The sequence below is a fragment of the Pongo abelii genome, chromosome 7 (genome assembly GCF_028885655.2).
Source record: "Pongo abelii isolate AG06213 chromosome 7, NHGRI_mPonAbe1-v2.0_pri, whole genome shotgun sequence".
In the NCBI taxonomy this organism is placed as follows: Eukaryota; Metazoa; Chordata; class Mammalia; order Primates; family Hominidae; genus Pongo; species Pongo abelii.
Genome location: NC_071992.2, coordinates 79,106,670 through 79,124,070, shown reverse-complemented (window position 1 = coordinate 79,124,070; position 17,401 = coordinate 79,106,670). Strand labels below are relative to the sequence as shown.

At 33.0% G+C, this 17,401-nt stretch overlaps 1 protein-coding gene across 1 annotated transcript in view; it reads left to right on the top strand.

The window, feature by feature from the left end:
• The window catches only part of LOC112134687 (uncharacterized), a 302,796-nt gene extending 285,395 nt beyond the window's left edge, over positions 1-17,401 (top strand). The window contains exon 3 of the mRNA XM_063726660.1: positions 1-17,401. This exon is cut by the window's left edge and continues 21,417 nt beyond it. The gene's annotated coding sequence lies outside the window, so the exon portion shown is untranslated.

The following is a 17,401-nucleotide window of genomic DNA, read 5'->3' as shown; positions in this document are numbered from 1 at the left end:
AACATTTAGTATGTTATTTGAAAATCAATTTAATTTGTGCCCTCATCAGATATTTGATAATATTCATGAATTGTTATTAATTTTAAGTGTGATAACATTGTGGTTCTTTTTCACAGATATATACTGAGATATTTATAGATGGAATTATAGGGTGTCTGGGATTTTCTTTAAAACAACATGAAAGAAGATAGAGATAAACAAGATTGCCATTAGTTGATAATTGATGAAACTGGTGATACATATGTGTGAATCCATTATGCTTTTCTGTCTTTTTTGTGTATGTATGAAATTTGTCATAGTGATGATTTTGAAAGACTATCTGGAACAGGAAAATTAAAGTATCAGTCAAATTAAAGTTATAAGATACATTTTTCTTTGCATTTGAGATCCTTAAACATTTGCATATATTACTCTGATATTTAGAAATAGCTTCTGTCATATACTCGACTCTATATCTATTTAGTTGTTTCCTGCTTTAACCATTTAGCAACAACAGGATAACAACTGTTTTTTGGTTTTTATGTTTACAGCAACTAACACAATCTATGGTACATAGACACTTCTCGCCAAACGTTTGTTTAATAAATGGCTGACATTTCAATACTATTCTCATAGGTAATCAGAAAATTTCCAATAGGGAATTTGCCCTTTGAAAGACTACATGCATATGATCAAAACCCTAAAGGGTTTAACCCAACAGGGTTAAAGCAAGTCAGGCAATATCAAAAATTCTAAATTCTAAATTTACTTGAAATTTCTGGAGCTATTGTAACTGTCTCATATCCTAACATATGAAGACATGACAGATTTATATCTTTTAACTATTATCTTTTTCCTTGGAAATTGTTCATTAGGAATTTTTACATTTATAAATTGTGATGGTACATGAGTATATTTTACTGCTAAGAAATCACCAGATTCTTGCAATAATCAGAAGTTGAGAATGAGGACTGATTATTAGTTTCCCTAATGCTCAACTTATTTCATATTTGTTCTCTCTGCAAAGCAACTCTCAGGGCAGATTGGAACACTAATTAGGGGTCTAGCTTCCCTTTGATGTTGACGGCAACTCTTATTAGTATTAATGTATATGGAAGAGAGAATAGATCTTTAAATAATTTAAAAACAGCTTTGTGTATTATGAATACAGACAAATAAAAGATTTAATGATGTGACTTTTACATATTTATACTACGTGCACATAAACACACACTCCATGTATTGTATATAACTATGTCTTGGGGACTAAATGAAGCTCATAAAATCTTGCCATTAATTATGTTGACAGAGAGAATATCCTTTTGTGTTTATTCATTCATTCCTAGAAATGGCTGCAGCTTCTTTTAACAATGATCTGCCTAATTTTCAAGTCTCATTCTGTTAAAAGAACCCTAACTTAGATTTCCATAAGTTGAGGAACACATATTTTGCAGCCATGCAAATTGAAAGAGAGGTAGCTTCAGCTTATGTCTTTATATGTCAGGTGTATGAGAGTAGACATTTCTTAGTAAAAATGTTTTACAGTAGTTGACATTTTCTCTTTGTGAGTGTGTGTGTTTCTTTCATAAATATTGTGAGCTACAGCTGTAATCCTTCTTTGGGCAGAAGTGACCTACAGTGTGATTGTACTGTATTGTATTTGTAAGTCGTAAGTGGTGCTTGACATGGCAGTAAGAATAGCTTGTCTGTGACTTCCACAGGGAGAGGCACTGGGGTTTTGTTGGTCAGAAGGTGTATTTTTCAGTTATTATGGCACACCTTCTGTATTTCAATGGTCCAGTTACATTTAACACTCTGATCTTTATGTATGGCTTGCTTAACACCTAAATTATATCTTAAAGAAACTTCCAAAAGAAAAAAGGATAAAAATAATGCTAAGTAAGTGTTCATTCAGGAATCACAGAAACAAATGTAAGAACAAAATTCTTCTGGGGTTTATTTTATTTGTTTAGTTTTAAGGCGAGAGCATTTCAAACTTTCTATATGCATAAATAATTTTTCTCTTTAGAAAATCCTGCCCCTGGAAAGCAACCCTGAAATGGTTTCAGTAAAGCCTCTTTTGAAGGGCTCTCTGCATAGGTCAAGGAATAAACAATGCCAAGGGGCAAGGTCTTTGTTATGCGTGAAGCTGCTGGCCATTTCAGAGCAGCTCTGGGTGTCAGGGAACCCAGTTGATGACAGATGGTGTGACTGTCCTTGCGAATTTTTCACCTTAAAATGACAGCCTATGTGGAAATACCCTGTAATCATTGGGGAAAGATACTCTAAAAGCCCCTTGATAATTACATAAAGGAAAACAGTTTATATTTCAGGTATACTTCTGGGCTCTTTTGATATTTAGGAAAGCTTAGACGCTTGTAGTAAGAAAGGGGAAAGAAGAAAAATGTCTCAGTTCAAAGGGTAGTGTTCCCCTACACACAAAGCAATAAATGGCACACAGACACACAAGGATAATCGATATACTTTTGGATTCTGCCTTTTAAGTGCATATATTGTTTGGTTTCCTGCAAATACCAGCAGAAATGGCCAAAGAGATTTCCCAGGTATATGCCAGGCCAAATGCGTAATATAAAATTAAGCAATAAATTGAAGTGAGCAGCTTGCTTCAAAAATTGTCAATGTATGAGTAAAAGATTAAAAAATATACATTTCCCTTTATTCATTTGTTCTCACTGAATCCACAAAAGAACACAAAGATGAGAGAAAATTCTATAACTTTGGCAACAATTTTGTATTTTCCTCTGTATATTTTTAATTTTTAATTATGTCTGTTTGTTTAAAATCTTGCGAAAATTCTGAGTGACAGTGAGGGGTTTCTAGCTTATACACTCTATAGATTTCCAGTGGCAGTCAGTATTAGAAAATTAAGACATATTGAAAATGCTTGGTTAATTCTGAATGCAAACATTGTTTTAGGCTGATTTTAATGAGAAAATCATAGCTGTCATTTCTTCTTCAAATTCAGCTTCATGTACTATAATTTGCTCATATAATGCACTGTGGCCTCAAAGTATACGTCAAGGAGTGGAATGAATTCACAACAAAAGAATCAATAGTTCATTATTTTTTGATTCAATTGTTTGTATGTCCCTTTAGTAACTTAATTAAAATTAGAGGATTGAAAAATTAAAAAAAAATTGGGATCAATCCAGTAAATTGTTAAAATATATTCCTAAATGGGATTTTGCTTTAAGCTTTGTGTAGGAAGAATATTATTTTTTTCTTTATAAAATATGAGACAGCAGCAGTTACTAAGAGAGGTGCACTGGTGATGGGGATGAGTGACTTCCTCACTTATTCCAGGTTGGCCAATTTTATAAATTATGCTCTGCCTTTGTTCATTAGTTACTTTCATCATAAATCCCTGTAATAACTAAAGTCTCCTGTGGTTCACTATTATAATTACATTTCTTGAGATATGGATGGAGTTCAGTTGTAATTTGCAGGTTACCATGATTTTTAGGGAGTGTACCAATGGTTGGATCAATAAACTAAATTTGGAGGATTTGCTTTTTATATTGGCAATTATATTACAAAAATGTAAGGAAGAACAAGAAAGAAAGGAACGAAAGAAGGAAGAAGGGAGGGAGAGGGGAATAGTTAAGAGTGAAGGAAAGGAAGAAAAATAAGAGGCTTCCTTACAGATATGGCCAATTGTACTTCAATATATTAACATTCTAAATTAGCTGTTCTATCATATGATTTTTGTGTGTGTGTAGCCACTTGTAATATTGTTTAACACAAAACAAAATAGTATACGATTCTATAACTGCTCTCATAAAGTCCAAACATTATTTTCAGAAATGGTTACCTCACCTTTTTATTCCTATGTGCAGAACTGTGCTAAGGTGACAAAAAAGCATTGGGAACTCAAATCTCTGCTACAGTGAACCTTTTCTGTCTGTAGCTCATTACTTATTTCATTTGCAATGGTCTCATTTTCATTCCTATCATCATTCTTCAACCTTCTATATCTGTAATGTAGTGCATTGTTGCATATGTTACTAATCAGATTCAACATGTTAAAAAGCTGTTCTGAAAGTTGTTTAGATTTAAGTGTGCTATTTAGGTGAATATACACAGGTTTCTTGTATATAGTGCTTCTCAGAACCTTTAATATGTGGAAGTAAATTGTAGTATCAAAACTGAAGCTATAGTGTGAAGAATTTTTCAAATGTTAACTGACCATTGAGCTTTTCTCCCCCATTCTGGAAACAGCTTACAGCACTCCTGGCTGAGAGGATACTGTAGAGGGGAAATCAGACACGTGTCAGAGTGTGCTGAAGTCACACAACTGAGTTTAGTGGAGAAAGGGACCTAGTAGAGTGGTGGAGACAAGCTTCATCTCAGGCCAGGTCTAAAAACTTAGTCGATTGCACTGTCTAAAAGAACATTTTGCGCACAAAAGGAACACGTGTTTGTTAGTTATGACAAAGCTCCAAAATAGTCACGCAGGTGGTTAATCTCTTTGGGCCTAAATATTCTCAGGTATATAAGTAGCTAAAGCTGTCAGGCTTACTTTATAAGGTTATAATGATCAAATTATGTTTGTAAAAGCACCTTGAAAATGGCAAAGCGTAGTTCTCATATAAGAGATTATTATTGTTTGAGGTAGTCATAAAGTGAACAAAGCACAGCATCTAACTCCACAGGCTTATGACTCACTTGCAATTATCAAGATGTGTAAAGTTGGGTAAATTTTGTGACCTCCTTGAGCCTCAATTTCATCATCTATAGAATGGGAATAATAATGTCTACTTCATAAGTTGTTGAGAAAACCAGATAGAATTACATGTTTTAATGCTCAAATTAAGCAGATATGATATGCAAAATTATCATATTAGGATTTCTCTTGTACTGACAACTCCTGGGACACATAAGAAGATGATAAGGACCTTTCTCAGAAGGCTTCCAACTTTAGTCCTACTGCATTTGCCAAAGAAATCTCAAGTAATAGTCCTGGGATGAGGAATTAAGATATTAGAATTAAAGAAATAAAGAAATACTATAACTGTTGGTCTTCAAAATAACCTTGACTCTATTAATCCACATTGGGAAATGCTCTAAAAATAGCCAAATAATCCTATCTGGAATGATTTTAGTCTTGTGCTATTGTTTGGAGAGAAACTCTATTTCATTTTTTTAAAAGTTGCCTGCATTTCTTACATAACTTTTCCAAAAGACTAAAGAAGAAGAAATGTTATTCAAATTAATCACTTAGATGCCATAATGCAATATTATATATTTTATGCTTTTGTATTTAAGTTGATAGTATTTCTTTTCCATAAGCCTGTGGGAAAGAACAGAATGGCACCCTTCATTACAATATCTGTTGCAAATGGGGAGAAGCCTCTTTTACTGTACCAGATTCACATCTTCCTCTCCACTTTCATAGACAAGAACCTGGCCCCAAGACACAGAAATTGCACAAACGAGAGAGAATATTCGATTTGTTAAACATCCCATAGAAGTGCAGATTTTCAGTTGATTTTTCTCTAAGGCAGTGTTTTATATTTCAAGTTAAAAACATATACATCCACAAAATTTGATTAAACATTTTCCAGTACAACTAAAAAGGGACAACTCATCAGATTTTTCCACTTCAGGGCCCATTCCCTCGTCCCCTCTACCTAAAAGAGATCTTCCCCCGAGGCTTTCCTCTTCTCATTATTGAGTTCTGGCTTAAATGTCACTGCTTCAGAGGAGCTTTTTTTTTTTAATTTTAATTTTAATTTTATTTTATTATTATTATACTTTAAGTTTTAGGGTACATGTGCACAATGTGCAGGTTTGTTACATAGTATACATGTGCCATGTTGGTGTGCTGCACCCATTAACTCGTCATTTAGCATTAGGTGTATCTCCTAATGCTATCCCTCCCACCTCCCCCCACCCCACAACAGTTCCCAGAGTGTGATGTTCCCCTTCCTGTGTCCATGTGTTCTCATTAAGCAACAAAAAACCAAACAGAGGGGCTTTCTTTGGCCACTTTCCCTAATCAGCTCCCGCCTCCTGTCCTCCTTTGGGCTTTACTTACTGATTACATGTTCACTTGTTTGATTACATGTTTATTGTTGGTTTCCCCACTAAGACACCTTTCTGTTCCCATATGAAGCTTGGCAAGTGTTATAAAAATTGTCAAATAGGCCGGGCATGGTGGCTCACACCTGTAATTCCAGCACTTTGGGAGGCTGAGGTGGGTGGATCACGAGTTCAGGAGTTCAAGACCACCCTGGCCAACATAGTGAAACCCCGTCTCTACTAAAAAATACAAAAATTAGGCAGACGTGGTGGCGGGCGCCTGTAATCCCAGGTACTCAGGAGGCTGAGGCAGAGAATTGCTTGAACCCAGGAGGCAGAGATTGCAGTGAGCCGAGATTGTGCCACTGCACTCCAGCCTGCGTGACAGAAGGAGATTCTATCTCAAAAAAAAAAAAAAAGGAAAAAAAAGAAAAGAAAAAATAATCAAATAAACATACGCACAAATTTGGATGAATAAACATTTTTGTTTTATAATGTGATTATTAATAAATAACTATTGAATATGTAGTATGTGTCAGACACTGTTATGAGCCCTTTGTATGTAATATTTGTTTAAGCTTAACAATGACACTATGAAGTAGATACCACTGTTATCCCCATTCTAAAGCTTAAAAACAACAACAACAACAAAAAGAACAGAGGGATGGAGATGTTAAGTTTACCTTGGTAGTTAGTAGTTGAGCTAGGATTTCTATAAGGAGGGTTGGCTCCAAAGCCCAAGATTTTTACCATTATGGTCTACATTCCTTCTGTTATGGCATTTTGGATTACATATTATTTTAATATATGAAGAATACATTGCATTTCAATGTTTCTCATCTACTGTAAATCTTGGGATAAAATAGTAGGCTGCCAACCTCTGTTAAAATAGTTTAATAGTATTTTTCAAATTTTGAGGAGTTCTGTTTTCATTAGTCACTTTAATTTAGTAACAGAAATATCTTCGTTGTCATCCTCCATATTTCATCATTTTTATCTATCACGTCATTTGTGAACATCCTTTATTACTTAATTTAACATTTTTGAATGTTTGTGGAGCATTTGTTAAGAGTCCATCCAAAAGTCTAACTGAATTGCCCATGTGGAATGTGATGATTTAGAATTTATGGACTCTTGCTAGAGAGAATGCTTTGGGTAGAGTAGATGCAAGTCAAGGCTTTTAGACATATGATAAAGGATTCACTGTGTGTTCTCAATTAATACTTAAAAAATGCCTGGAGCCAATGTTGTAAGAGCTAAGTTCCCCATGTTGAAAACTAAAGCTCTCTCTAAGAATATGTTTTCCCAGAGCCCAGACTTGAATGGCCTGGCATTTTAGCCAGAACTTGCATACCCACATCTCATCACTCAGCCATCTGCTTGCTATCACTAGAAATAATCTTGTCTAAATGACTTCACACAAAAAACTAAAGAGCACTACTTGAACAAATTTGTTCCTGTCACTCAGGGATCTATTTCCTAATAGGCAACGAGGCTTCATCTAATAAACTTAACTTATAGCTATATTAATGGTTCAATTAAATTGAACTTTGTGAAAAAATATTCCTTTTATAAGTGCTTTATTATTTATACTACCTGTTCCAAAATAGCAACTTTAATTATATAAATCCGAGACATGAAAACTCTCCAGATGTGGGAGACAGGTAGGAATTTTAATGCTACTCATATCACTTATTTTAAAGTTACTTAGAAATAAAAATGATAATAAAAATGGATTTGGATTTGTATTTGTGATTTGAAAAAACACTTCTAAATACATTATCTTGTTTAATCTTTATAAAAATACTATTGAGTAAAGATTTTCTTTATTCCCAATTTACAATTGAAAAATCTGAATCTCCTAGTAGTTAAAAACTACACAAGTTTATACGTTGTACACTTATACAACTGGTAAGTGATCAAGTTGGGAATTGAACCTAGAGATCCATCCTAACACAGGATTGTTTCCCCCTGCCTTAGCTATCTCTCATAGGGCTTAGTGCTGGTCTTGAAAAAGATCACTGGCAACAAAAGGAGTTAAATTCTAGATGTTCTAATGCTCAAGTCTATGAATTGGTCATATAGATTCTGGGGTTAGACATGGTGCTGTTGAAATCTATTTTCACTTTATTCTACTTTGTTCATTTAAAGACAGGCTATCCAACAGCTGCATTCAATAAGAATAAAAAATTCTAGAAGGTCAAAATCATTGAGTAATGATTTTCCAACTCAATAGCAGTGTTTTCTTGGGCGGGTAACTTAACTTTACTGAGTCTCAGTTTCCTTATCTGTAAAACTGAGATAACAATAACTCCCACATGGTCTTTGCTGAAGACTGATCATAAAAATGCATAGGACTGCATTAGCAGAGACAAATTGCTCTACACATAAATGAGTTTGCTCTCCATATATTTTCATCCTCTACTTTTCAGCCAGTCCTCCTTATGATGTCATGGGAATTTGCCCAGTCTCTAGGGTAGAAACAGCTCAAGCCTGGTTACAATCCTATTTTTATAAAATATCACTACATGTTATAGAATATTAAATTGTATATAAAATCTCACTAAACTTTATAGAACAATAGGATAATAGGCAAGATTCAGTTAATTCAGATATTTTAAAATATAAAGAACTCCATGCTCTATGTAAGTCCTGAGTTGCAGTTGATCATTTATATAAAACTGGAGTGCTAAGGAAGGCCCCAAAATGGTGAGAATTTCCTGAGACTACAACCTCCAAGCTCTGTGCATGATAGGTAACCATTTACTACTGGTAGACAGCATACATGGAAGGTTCACCAAGAGCCAGGCATCAGTGGATAAAAATGAGGCCTTAAAGCCTCATGCCTCTGGCTTAGAATCCTTAAAATAAGCCTTATACAAGACCATATATTGAAGTTGTGGCTCCAAATTTAGCAGCTGAACCATTTTGCTGAATTCAGATATAAAGTTAAAATTGTAATTCATTAGACCTAAGCTAGTGATAAAATTGTATATAGCTAAATATATTTATATATTTGAATATGTGTATATGCATTATGCATATGCATATATGTATATATATATGCATACACATATATATTTAGAAAAAGTATATTAAATATATATATTTTTAAAAATACTTGCCCAGGATCATAGTAGTTATGATCCTGGTTTATGACAGATGTGGGATCCTGTCTGTCTACTTCTAATGCTTGTTCTATGATATCTTACTATATTTCGGAGGTTATAACTGTACATACACATAGAGAAATAATTACTCTGTTTTATAAGCATTTACTAGTTGCCTTGGACCATGCTGAACATCTCCTATGCGCCTCCTGATTAGTCTATAATGTAGGTGTTTTAGGTTCACTTTACAAAAGAAAAAGTGATTTCAAAGGATTAGGTAATTTATTCAATATTATACAGTTAGTAAAATTACAGTCCCAAAGCCAAACTTTGATCTCTTTCACCCCAGGTCTTACCAGCATTTCTCTTTTCATTATTTCATTTTCACTACATCGATGCACCCAGTTTACCAAATATATAGTAAATCTGAGTTGAAAACATGTCTTTATTTCATGAAGTCCCTTGCAACATTATGGAGGTTACATACTAATAGTAATCACTCATGTTGTTTTCTTTCTAACCACATAAAAGCATTTGATTAATGATATGGTAGGAAAATGACAGAAAAAAAAACAGGTCAACTGTTTCTATGTAAACTCTACTGTCTCTTCACTATTTGCTACTTTATAGTAAATCAAATCCATTTTATATAATGAAACTTGTCTTTATTATCCTATTATGGTTGTCTTAGAAAAGAAATAGTGTGTATGTTTCAGTTTTAGGACATTTGTAATTACAAAAAGATAGGCAGGAAAACCATGTACTTCTTGTATGCTTTAAAATCTTCTCCCTTGGTTGTTCTGCACGTTTTTTACTGTTTTATAAAGAAAGTATTAGAAGCTGTGTTTTTATTGCCTTGCTGCCTTTAATAGTACACACTGTGAAACTAAGCTGGAGACCTGATTGATGCCATTCCTACCTGTCTAGGAAGATAATGATCAAACATCCAGGGGGCTGTTCTCCAGGTGATATGTGCATGGGACTCCCATTAATGTTAATGGGAATCCTGCAGCTAAGCACAGTGACTGGAGACAAGAGGCTGAAGGTGTGGTAGGTCCATTAATACTTATTTTTTTCATAGCAGCTGGTTGGAATTTAAGTGGTTGGCAGTCCTTTCGAAGCTAATAATCAGCCATGTTTGAAAAGTGCTGCTTGTGCAATATATGTAGATATATTGACAATAAACTCTTTGTACATATATGTATGCTAAATTTTACTATACGAAAATATTTCTTATAAAATGTTTGCATTTTTGGAAGAATATTTCTATAATTAAGCTTCCTAAAGAGGTTGATTAGTAGTCTATGAAGAAATTTTTAAATTTATGGTTAATTGAAAGCTATAGATATTAAGAACTAAAAAATGTAGTTAAAAAGGATGATGACATAAACTGACTTAAGTGCAGACAAGAGAAGACCAGCATACATACACAGAAAAGATGAAATTTTGTGCCTACGCAAAGTGATATATTTAAATAGTACAGAGATAAGATGCATGTATGCAATCTATATACATAATTATAGAAATTAATCCATTAACAAAACACTTCATATAAATATATACTCCTTAGATTATCCTGTAATATTTACTGAAGTGTGAACATTATTTTAGACACTTGGGATGTTGCATTGCCAAACTTGAGCCTGGGCTTCATGAATGTTATAATCTAGGAGGGATTATAAAAGAGAAAAAAAAGCTTAGAAATAGTCTTATCCAATCCTGATTTTCTGTGAACAGAAACTCATACTCAAAGAGCTACATTAACTTGCCCATTGTAACAAAGCTGGCTGATGGCAGCAAAGCCCAAATAGTGACCCACATGTTTAACAATGTATTGTGTACATGTACCCTGCTCCTGTGATTTCTGCACTTAATACAGTGTTGGATTTACAGTAGACAACTACTGGTAATTTGTTAAATAAAAAATGAGAGAATTGCTATTTAAAAAGTGTTCTTCATAAAGGCATCTGTACTGCCTATGTATTGTAAACACTGTGAAATCAGGGAACAATGTCTCAGTTCTTCTAATTTTTTTTATAATTGTGTAACTCTCAATAAAATAAAAATATCTCAATTTAACAAATGATTTTATAACATTATAGTGTTTTTATCACTTAAGAAATATGCAGAAAGGTAATCTGTTTCTGATTATGATGGAGTACTAATGCTTCTACCAAAAACAATGAGGAAAAACTATAAAAATACAAAAATGAGAATAAAAGAAAAGAAAAGAAACCTAGCTAGAACTGAGGGATTTGATCTGTAGAAAGGAGATCTGGCTGCTCTAGATGGCACTTGGGCAAAGAGATGCACATAACAACAAAAGAAAATCAGGCTAAAATAGTAAGATGTTAAGACTTGAGGAGAATTTGGAAATGACATTATATAGCTAGAAACAGAAACAAGAGGAAAAATACACAGAAAATAAAAAAAGATTCATGGGTAATCTAGATATTTGCATTATCAAATATTAACATTTAATAAAGGTATGATTAACATGTTAAATAAATAATTGGCAGGAAGAAGAATTTCATTAGGAAACCATAATCTGTAAGAAGAAATTAAATGGATATTGTAGAACTGTGAAATAAGATAACTAAAAATAAAAACACAATAGATAAATTTAAAAGTAGATATAGGGCATGGCAAAAAGGAAAGTCCAACATATGTTTATTGGAGTCTTGGAAGGGGCAAAAATAGATAATGGGGCATAGGTCATATTTGGAAAAGTAGTGTCTGACAATTTTCAAAAATGTATAAAGACATTAAGCCACAAACTCAGAAATTGCTAAGTACCCATGCTGAAATAATTCAAAGGTAATCACAAGTGAGATATATCACTGCAAATTTGCCAACAAACAAAACAATATTAGAAATGGACAAAGAAAAAAGTCAGATTACCTTCTAAGACACAACAAAAAAGACTGTCAGCTGACTTTTCAACAAAAACAATGGAAGCCAGAAGACACTAATTAAAAAATATTTAAGTGATAAAAATAACTCCCAACCTAAATTTCCATAATAAGAGAACATATTCTTCAAAGGCATAGGTTTTACAAAAATATTTCCAGAAAAGTTAAAACAGAAAATTTAACCTAGCAGACCAGAACCAAGAGAAATAATAAAGAGATTTCATTAGGAAAAAGAAAAATGCAATGCTAGAGAAAAGAAAGATGCACATATGCAATGCTAGAGAAAAGAAAGAGCAATAGAAATAACAAATATATCTGCAAATCCAAATTAATATTGATTGTACAGAGCAATAAAAAGCTTGTGTAATTTAAAGTGTATACATAATTAAAATAGTTGGCAAAATATGTTAAAAGGTAGGAATGGGTAAATGGAGTTAAATGGAGTTTAATTTTTCATAATTCTTGAATTACTATTATTCCTTTCTTTCTTCTTGAATTATGAAGATTGCCACAAAAAGTTTTAATTAATACTAGATCATATTAAGAGAATGCATACAAAAATGCTTTGGTTATCCATTAAATAATGCCAAAAATATGCAACTAAAAAGCCAACATATGAAGAAAGGTAATAACAAAAAGCAATGATTAATCCAAAGAAAGTTTATGGCAATATAAGAGAAAAAATATATATTTCTTTTTTCTCTCCCTTCCTTCCTTCCATCCTTCCTTCCTTCCTTCCTTCTTTCTTTCTTTCTTACTTTCTTCTTTCTTTCTTTTTTGACAGGGTCTTCCTCTGTCACCCAGACTGGAGTTCAGTGACACAATCATGGCTCACTGCAGCCTTAACCTCCCAAGCTCAAACAATCCTCCTACCACAGCCTCCTGAGTAGCTGAGACTACAGGTGCATGCCACCATGCCTTGGTAATTTTTTATTTTTTTAGAGATGGAGTCTCACCATGTTTCCCAGGCTGGAAAAAAATTCATTTCTATAAACTAGCTCAAACAAGTAAAAATGAAATGAAAATGCTATTTGTAATAGTATAAAAATATAAAGACTAAGGGCTACATTTATCAAAAGATATATAAAGTCTGTATAACTGAAATTATAAAGAATTTTTAAGAAATTACATTCATAAATAATGGAGAGGCATACTATGTTCATGAATTGGAATATTCTATATTATTATAGTATCAATATTTTCTCCAAAATTTGTGATTTCAATAAAACGTGAACATAAACCCAAAGACTTTGTGGACTAGAAGTTATCAAATTGATTATAAAATGTATATGGCAAGTCACAGAGTAGGAATAACCAAAACAATCTGGAAAAAGAGAACAAAGGTGCAGGATTTATTTTGAATATTTCAAGATTTTACAAAAATAGAGTTGTTGAAACCAAATAGAGTTTATCTAATTGGATTTCAAAATTACTTGGACTGGTGACTCCTTTTTTTCCCACTTTTTAAATGAAAATGTCTATAATTAATTTCCTATGCCTGGGCTGCTATTGTATTTTGAGAGCCAATAACTTGCTTTTAGTTTTGTATGTACAGAGATGGAGAGCAGTTTTGCCCCAGAATAGATTCTACCCAGTTTCATCCTTACCATTAGATAAGATTTGAGACTTTTGAGCTGATAAGCATTAGATGACATTTTGAACTTTGAGTTGATACTGTAATAGGTTGAGAGTTTTAGGGATATAGGCATGTGGTGAATGTAATTTAGACTGGGACAGACATGAATTTTTAAGAGTCATAGGGCAGACTGTGACAGGTAAAATAATTCCTCTCCCATGCCTCACCCCTCCTTCCCCAGTGAAATATACATGTCCTAATCCCCAGAGACAGCAAATATGCTACTTTACATGGCAAAGAAACTTTGCAAATGTAATTAAGTTAAGGATTTTGAGATGAGAGATTATTCTAGATTATGAAGGTGGGCACAATGTAATGTCAGAGGTTCATACAGGAGGGACACAGGAGCGACAAAGTGAGAGATGTTGTGATGACAGAAGCATAGGCCAAAGTGATTCTATTGCTGGAAGGAGGGCATAAGTCAAGGCATGCAGGTAGCACCTTTACAAGCTGAAAAAAGCAAGGAAATTAATTATTCTTTATAGCCTTCAGAAGGAACACAGCCTTGCCAACACCTTGAGTTTAGCCTAGTAGGACCTATTTCACACTCTGGTCTCCAGAACTGTAAAAAAATAAATTTGTGGTAAGTCACTAGTTTGTGATAATTTGTTATAGCAGCAATAGAAAACTGATACATACCAAAATTGAAAAAAATGTAGCATTATCATAAAGACAACTATAGGTCAGTAGAAGACTGTAGAGTCCAGAAAAACATGAAATATTGAACAGACCATTGATTTTTGACAAAAGTTCCAGACTAATTCAATATGAGAAAGGAGTTTTTCTAACAAATGTCACTTTAAAAACTGGAAGTCAGTATAAAAAAATAGACTTCAACCTCTATCTCACAACATATATAAAAGTAAATTGAGATAAATTGTAGATCTAAATATAATACTTAGAACTGCTCTTGAAAAAGCATAGGAGAATATCTTTGCAACCTTAGACTAGGCAAGGCTTTCACAGATAGGATACAAAAAGCGTTAATATAAAAATGATAAATTAGAATTAATTAAAATTTAAAATTGTCAGGAAAATGAATAGTAAGCAGAAAACCAGGAAAAACATTCTATATACATGTTATATCCAGAATATATAGAGAACTAAAACTTAATAATAGGGCCCGGCATGGTTGCTCATGCCTGTAATCCCAGCACTTTGAAGGCAGAGGCAGGAGGATGGCTTGCACCCAGGAGTACAAAACCAGCCTGGGCAACATGATGAAACCCCGTCACTATGAAAACTACAAAAATTAGCTGGAAGTGGTGATGTGTGCGTGTAGTCTCAGCTATTCGGGAGGCTGAGGTGGGAGGATCACTTGAGCCCAGGAGGTCGAGGCTGCACTGAGCTGTAGTCATGCCACTACATTCCAACCTGAGTGACAGAGTGAGGCCCTATCTAAAAACAACAACAGAAACAGAAACCTAATAATAGAATGACAATAGAAGTTTCTAAATGGGCAAAAGATTGAGCAGACACAACAAAGGAAGATGTACTAATGACCAGTGAACACAGAAAAAAATTAAGAAGGTTTAGTCATCAGGGAAGTGTAAATTATAATAATAATGAGATATCCCTTGTAAACCCATTAGCATAAATAAATTAAAACCACTGACAGCACCAAATGTTAGCAGGGATGTGAGGCAACTAGAACTTATACAGTGCTGACTGGAGTGTAAAATAGATCAACAAATTTGGAAAACAGTGTGAAAATAATTTCACTCTTAGGTATTACACAAAAGAAATGGTAACATGTGCACAAAAATACTTAAACAGGAATATTCATAGCCGCTTTGTTCGTAATAGCAAAAAACAATATGAAACAACCCAAATTGTCCAGCAACAGATGAATGGATGAGCAAATTGTGTTATTTTCATCCAGTTAAATACTATTAGCAATTAAAGAAGAAACTATTGTTATGCAACAATATAGATGAATCTCAAAACCATTATATTGAAAGAGTAAAGACAGGGTACGTATGATATGATCCTATTTAAATAAAAGCCTATAAAAAGAAAAACTAGTCTATGGTGAAAGATAATCAGAGCAGTGGTTGTTTGTGATGGTAATTAATTGGAAGTAGCACAATGAAAATATTTTATATTTTGATAGAAGTTGTGGATTACTCAGGTGTATGCATCAAACTGTACCTACATGATCTGTGAATTATTGATGTGAATTGTACTCAAATCAATATAAAATAGTTTAAAAATCACAAAAAAAGATTCTATTTAATCATTCTAATTAAAAGAGAAAGTATCACAATTGTAACATTTGTCCTGGGTCTTGAGGAAAGAAGAATTTTCCAGGTGAGGAAATAATTAGAAAAAATTAAACAGCAGACTGTAATCCAAGAAGACAGTTGGTTGTCCTTTTCCCCTCCAAGGCCTTTTAGACATTCAATAAACATTGATTGTCTAAGTGTACTAAAGGGTATCCAAAAAATTACTATTTTCATTGTATAAGTACAAATAAAATTTGAAAAATACAAAAATGTTTGAAGATAAGAAAAAAGTCATCCATAGTTGAATGCCCTTTTCCTTGCATAAACTTTACTTTTACATAAATGCAATCACAGTATATACTCAGTTTATAAAGTTGTTTTTCTCAGCATAATGTTGTAAACATTTAAAAAATTTTTACGTGCTTATGGTAAACATCATTTTAATGGTTGTGTAATGTTCTATTTTTAATTTTCGTTTTTATATTGTATACTGACAATTTTTAATTATACATATTTATGGGATACAAAGTAATGTTATGATCCATGAATACAATGTGGAATAATTAAATCAACCTAGTGAAATAATTAAATCAAACTAGTTAACTTATTCTTCACTTCAAATACTTAACTTTTTTTGTGAGAACAGTTGAACTTTACTCGCTAAGTGATTTTGAAATGTACAATACTCTATTCACCACACATTACAATAGATCTCAAAAACAAAAAATATTTCGCCCATCTAAGTGAGATTTTGCTCTATTGAATAAATCTTTCAAAGTGTATACTTTCTTTTAGATTTCTACATATTCATCACTTTTATGTCTTTCAGATGGATTATTTCTGTTAGTAGTGATCTTCTTTCTTCCTGATAATTTCTTTTGCATTTAAGTCTATTTTGCTTGATATGTGTATGTACATGTATTTGAGCTATTTTTTGGTGTGTAATTGCCACGGATATTGTTTTCATCTTTACTTCCAACTCTCTTATAACAAAATATTGTAGGTTCATCTCTTTGTAAATAACATAAAGGAGATGTTATGAGTTGAATTGGAAAATATTCCTTTGTAATAATTTTATTATATAATGTTTGACAAATTCGGAAGAGTACATTTGTGCATTTAAAAGTTTCTATAGGTTTGTTTTACATGTATGTTTGTATGTATATCTTATTTTCCAAGCATAATAATAAAACAAATTATTTTTATGAACTCATGAACTCATCACCAACCTAAGAGTTTAAATATTACTGATTCCAAAAGTAAAAGTAAAAAAGAGCAAGTGGAAAGTCTATAGCCATGGAGGGAATGAGAGAAAGAATGTGTTAAGTATTGAAAGATGGTTTGACATTTAATTATGAAAGATATTGGTATAACATTCAGAAATATGGTTCAGTCTCCCGGGAGGCAGAGCTTGCAGTGAGCAGAGATGTGCCACTGGACTCCAGAGAGAGAGACTCTGTCTCAAAGAAAAAAAAAAAAGAAAGAAAAGAAATATGG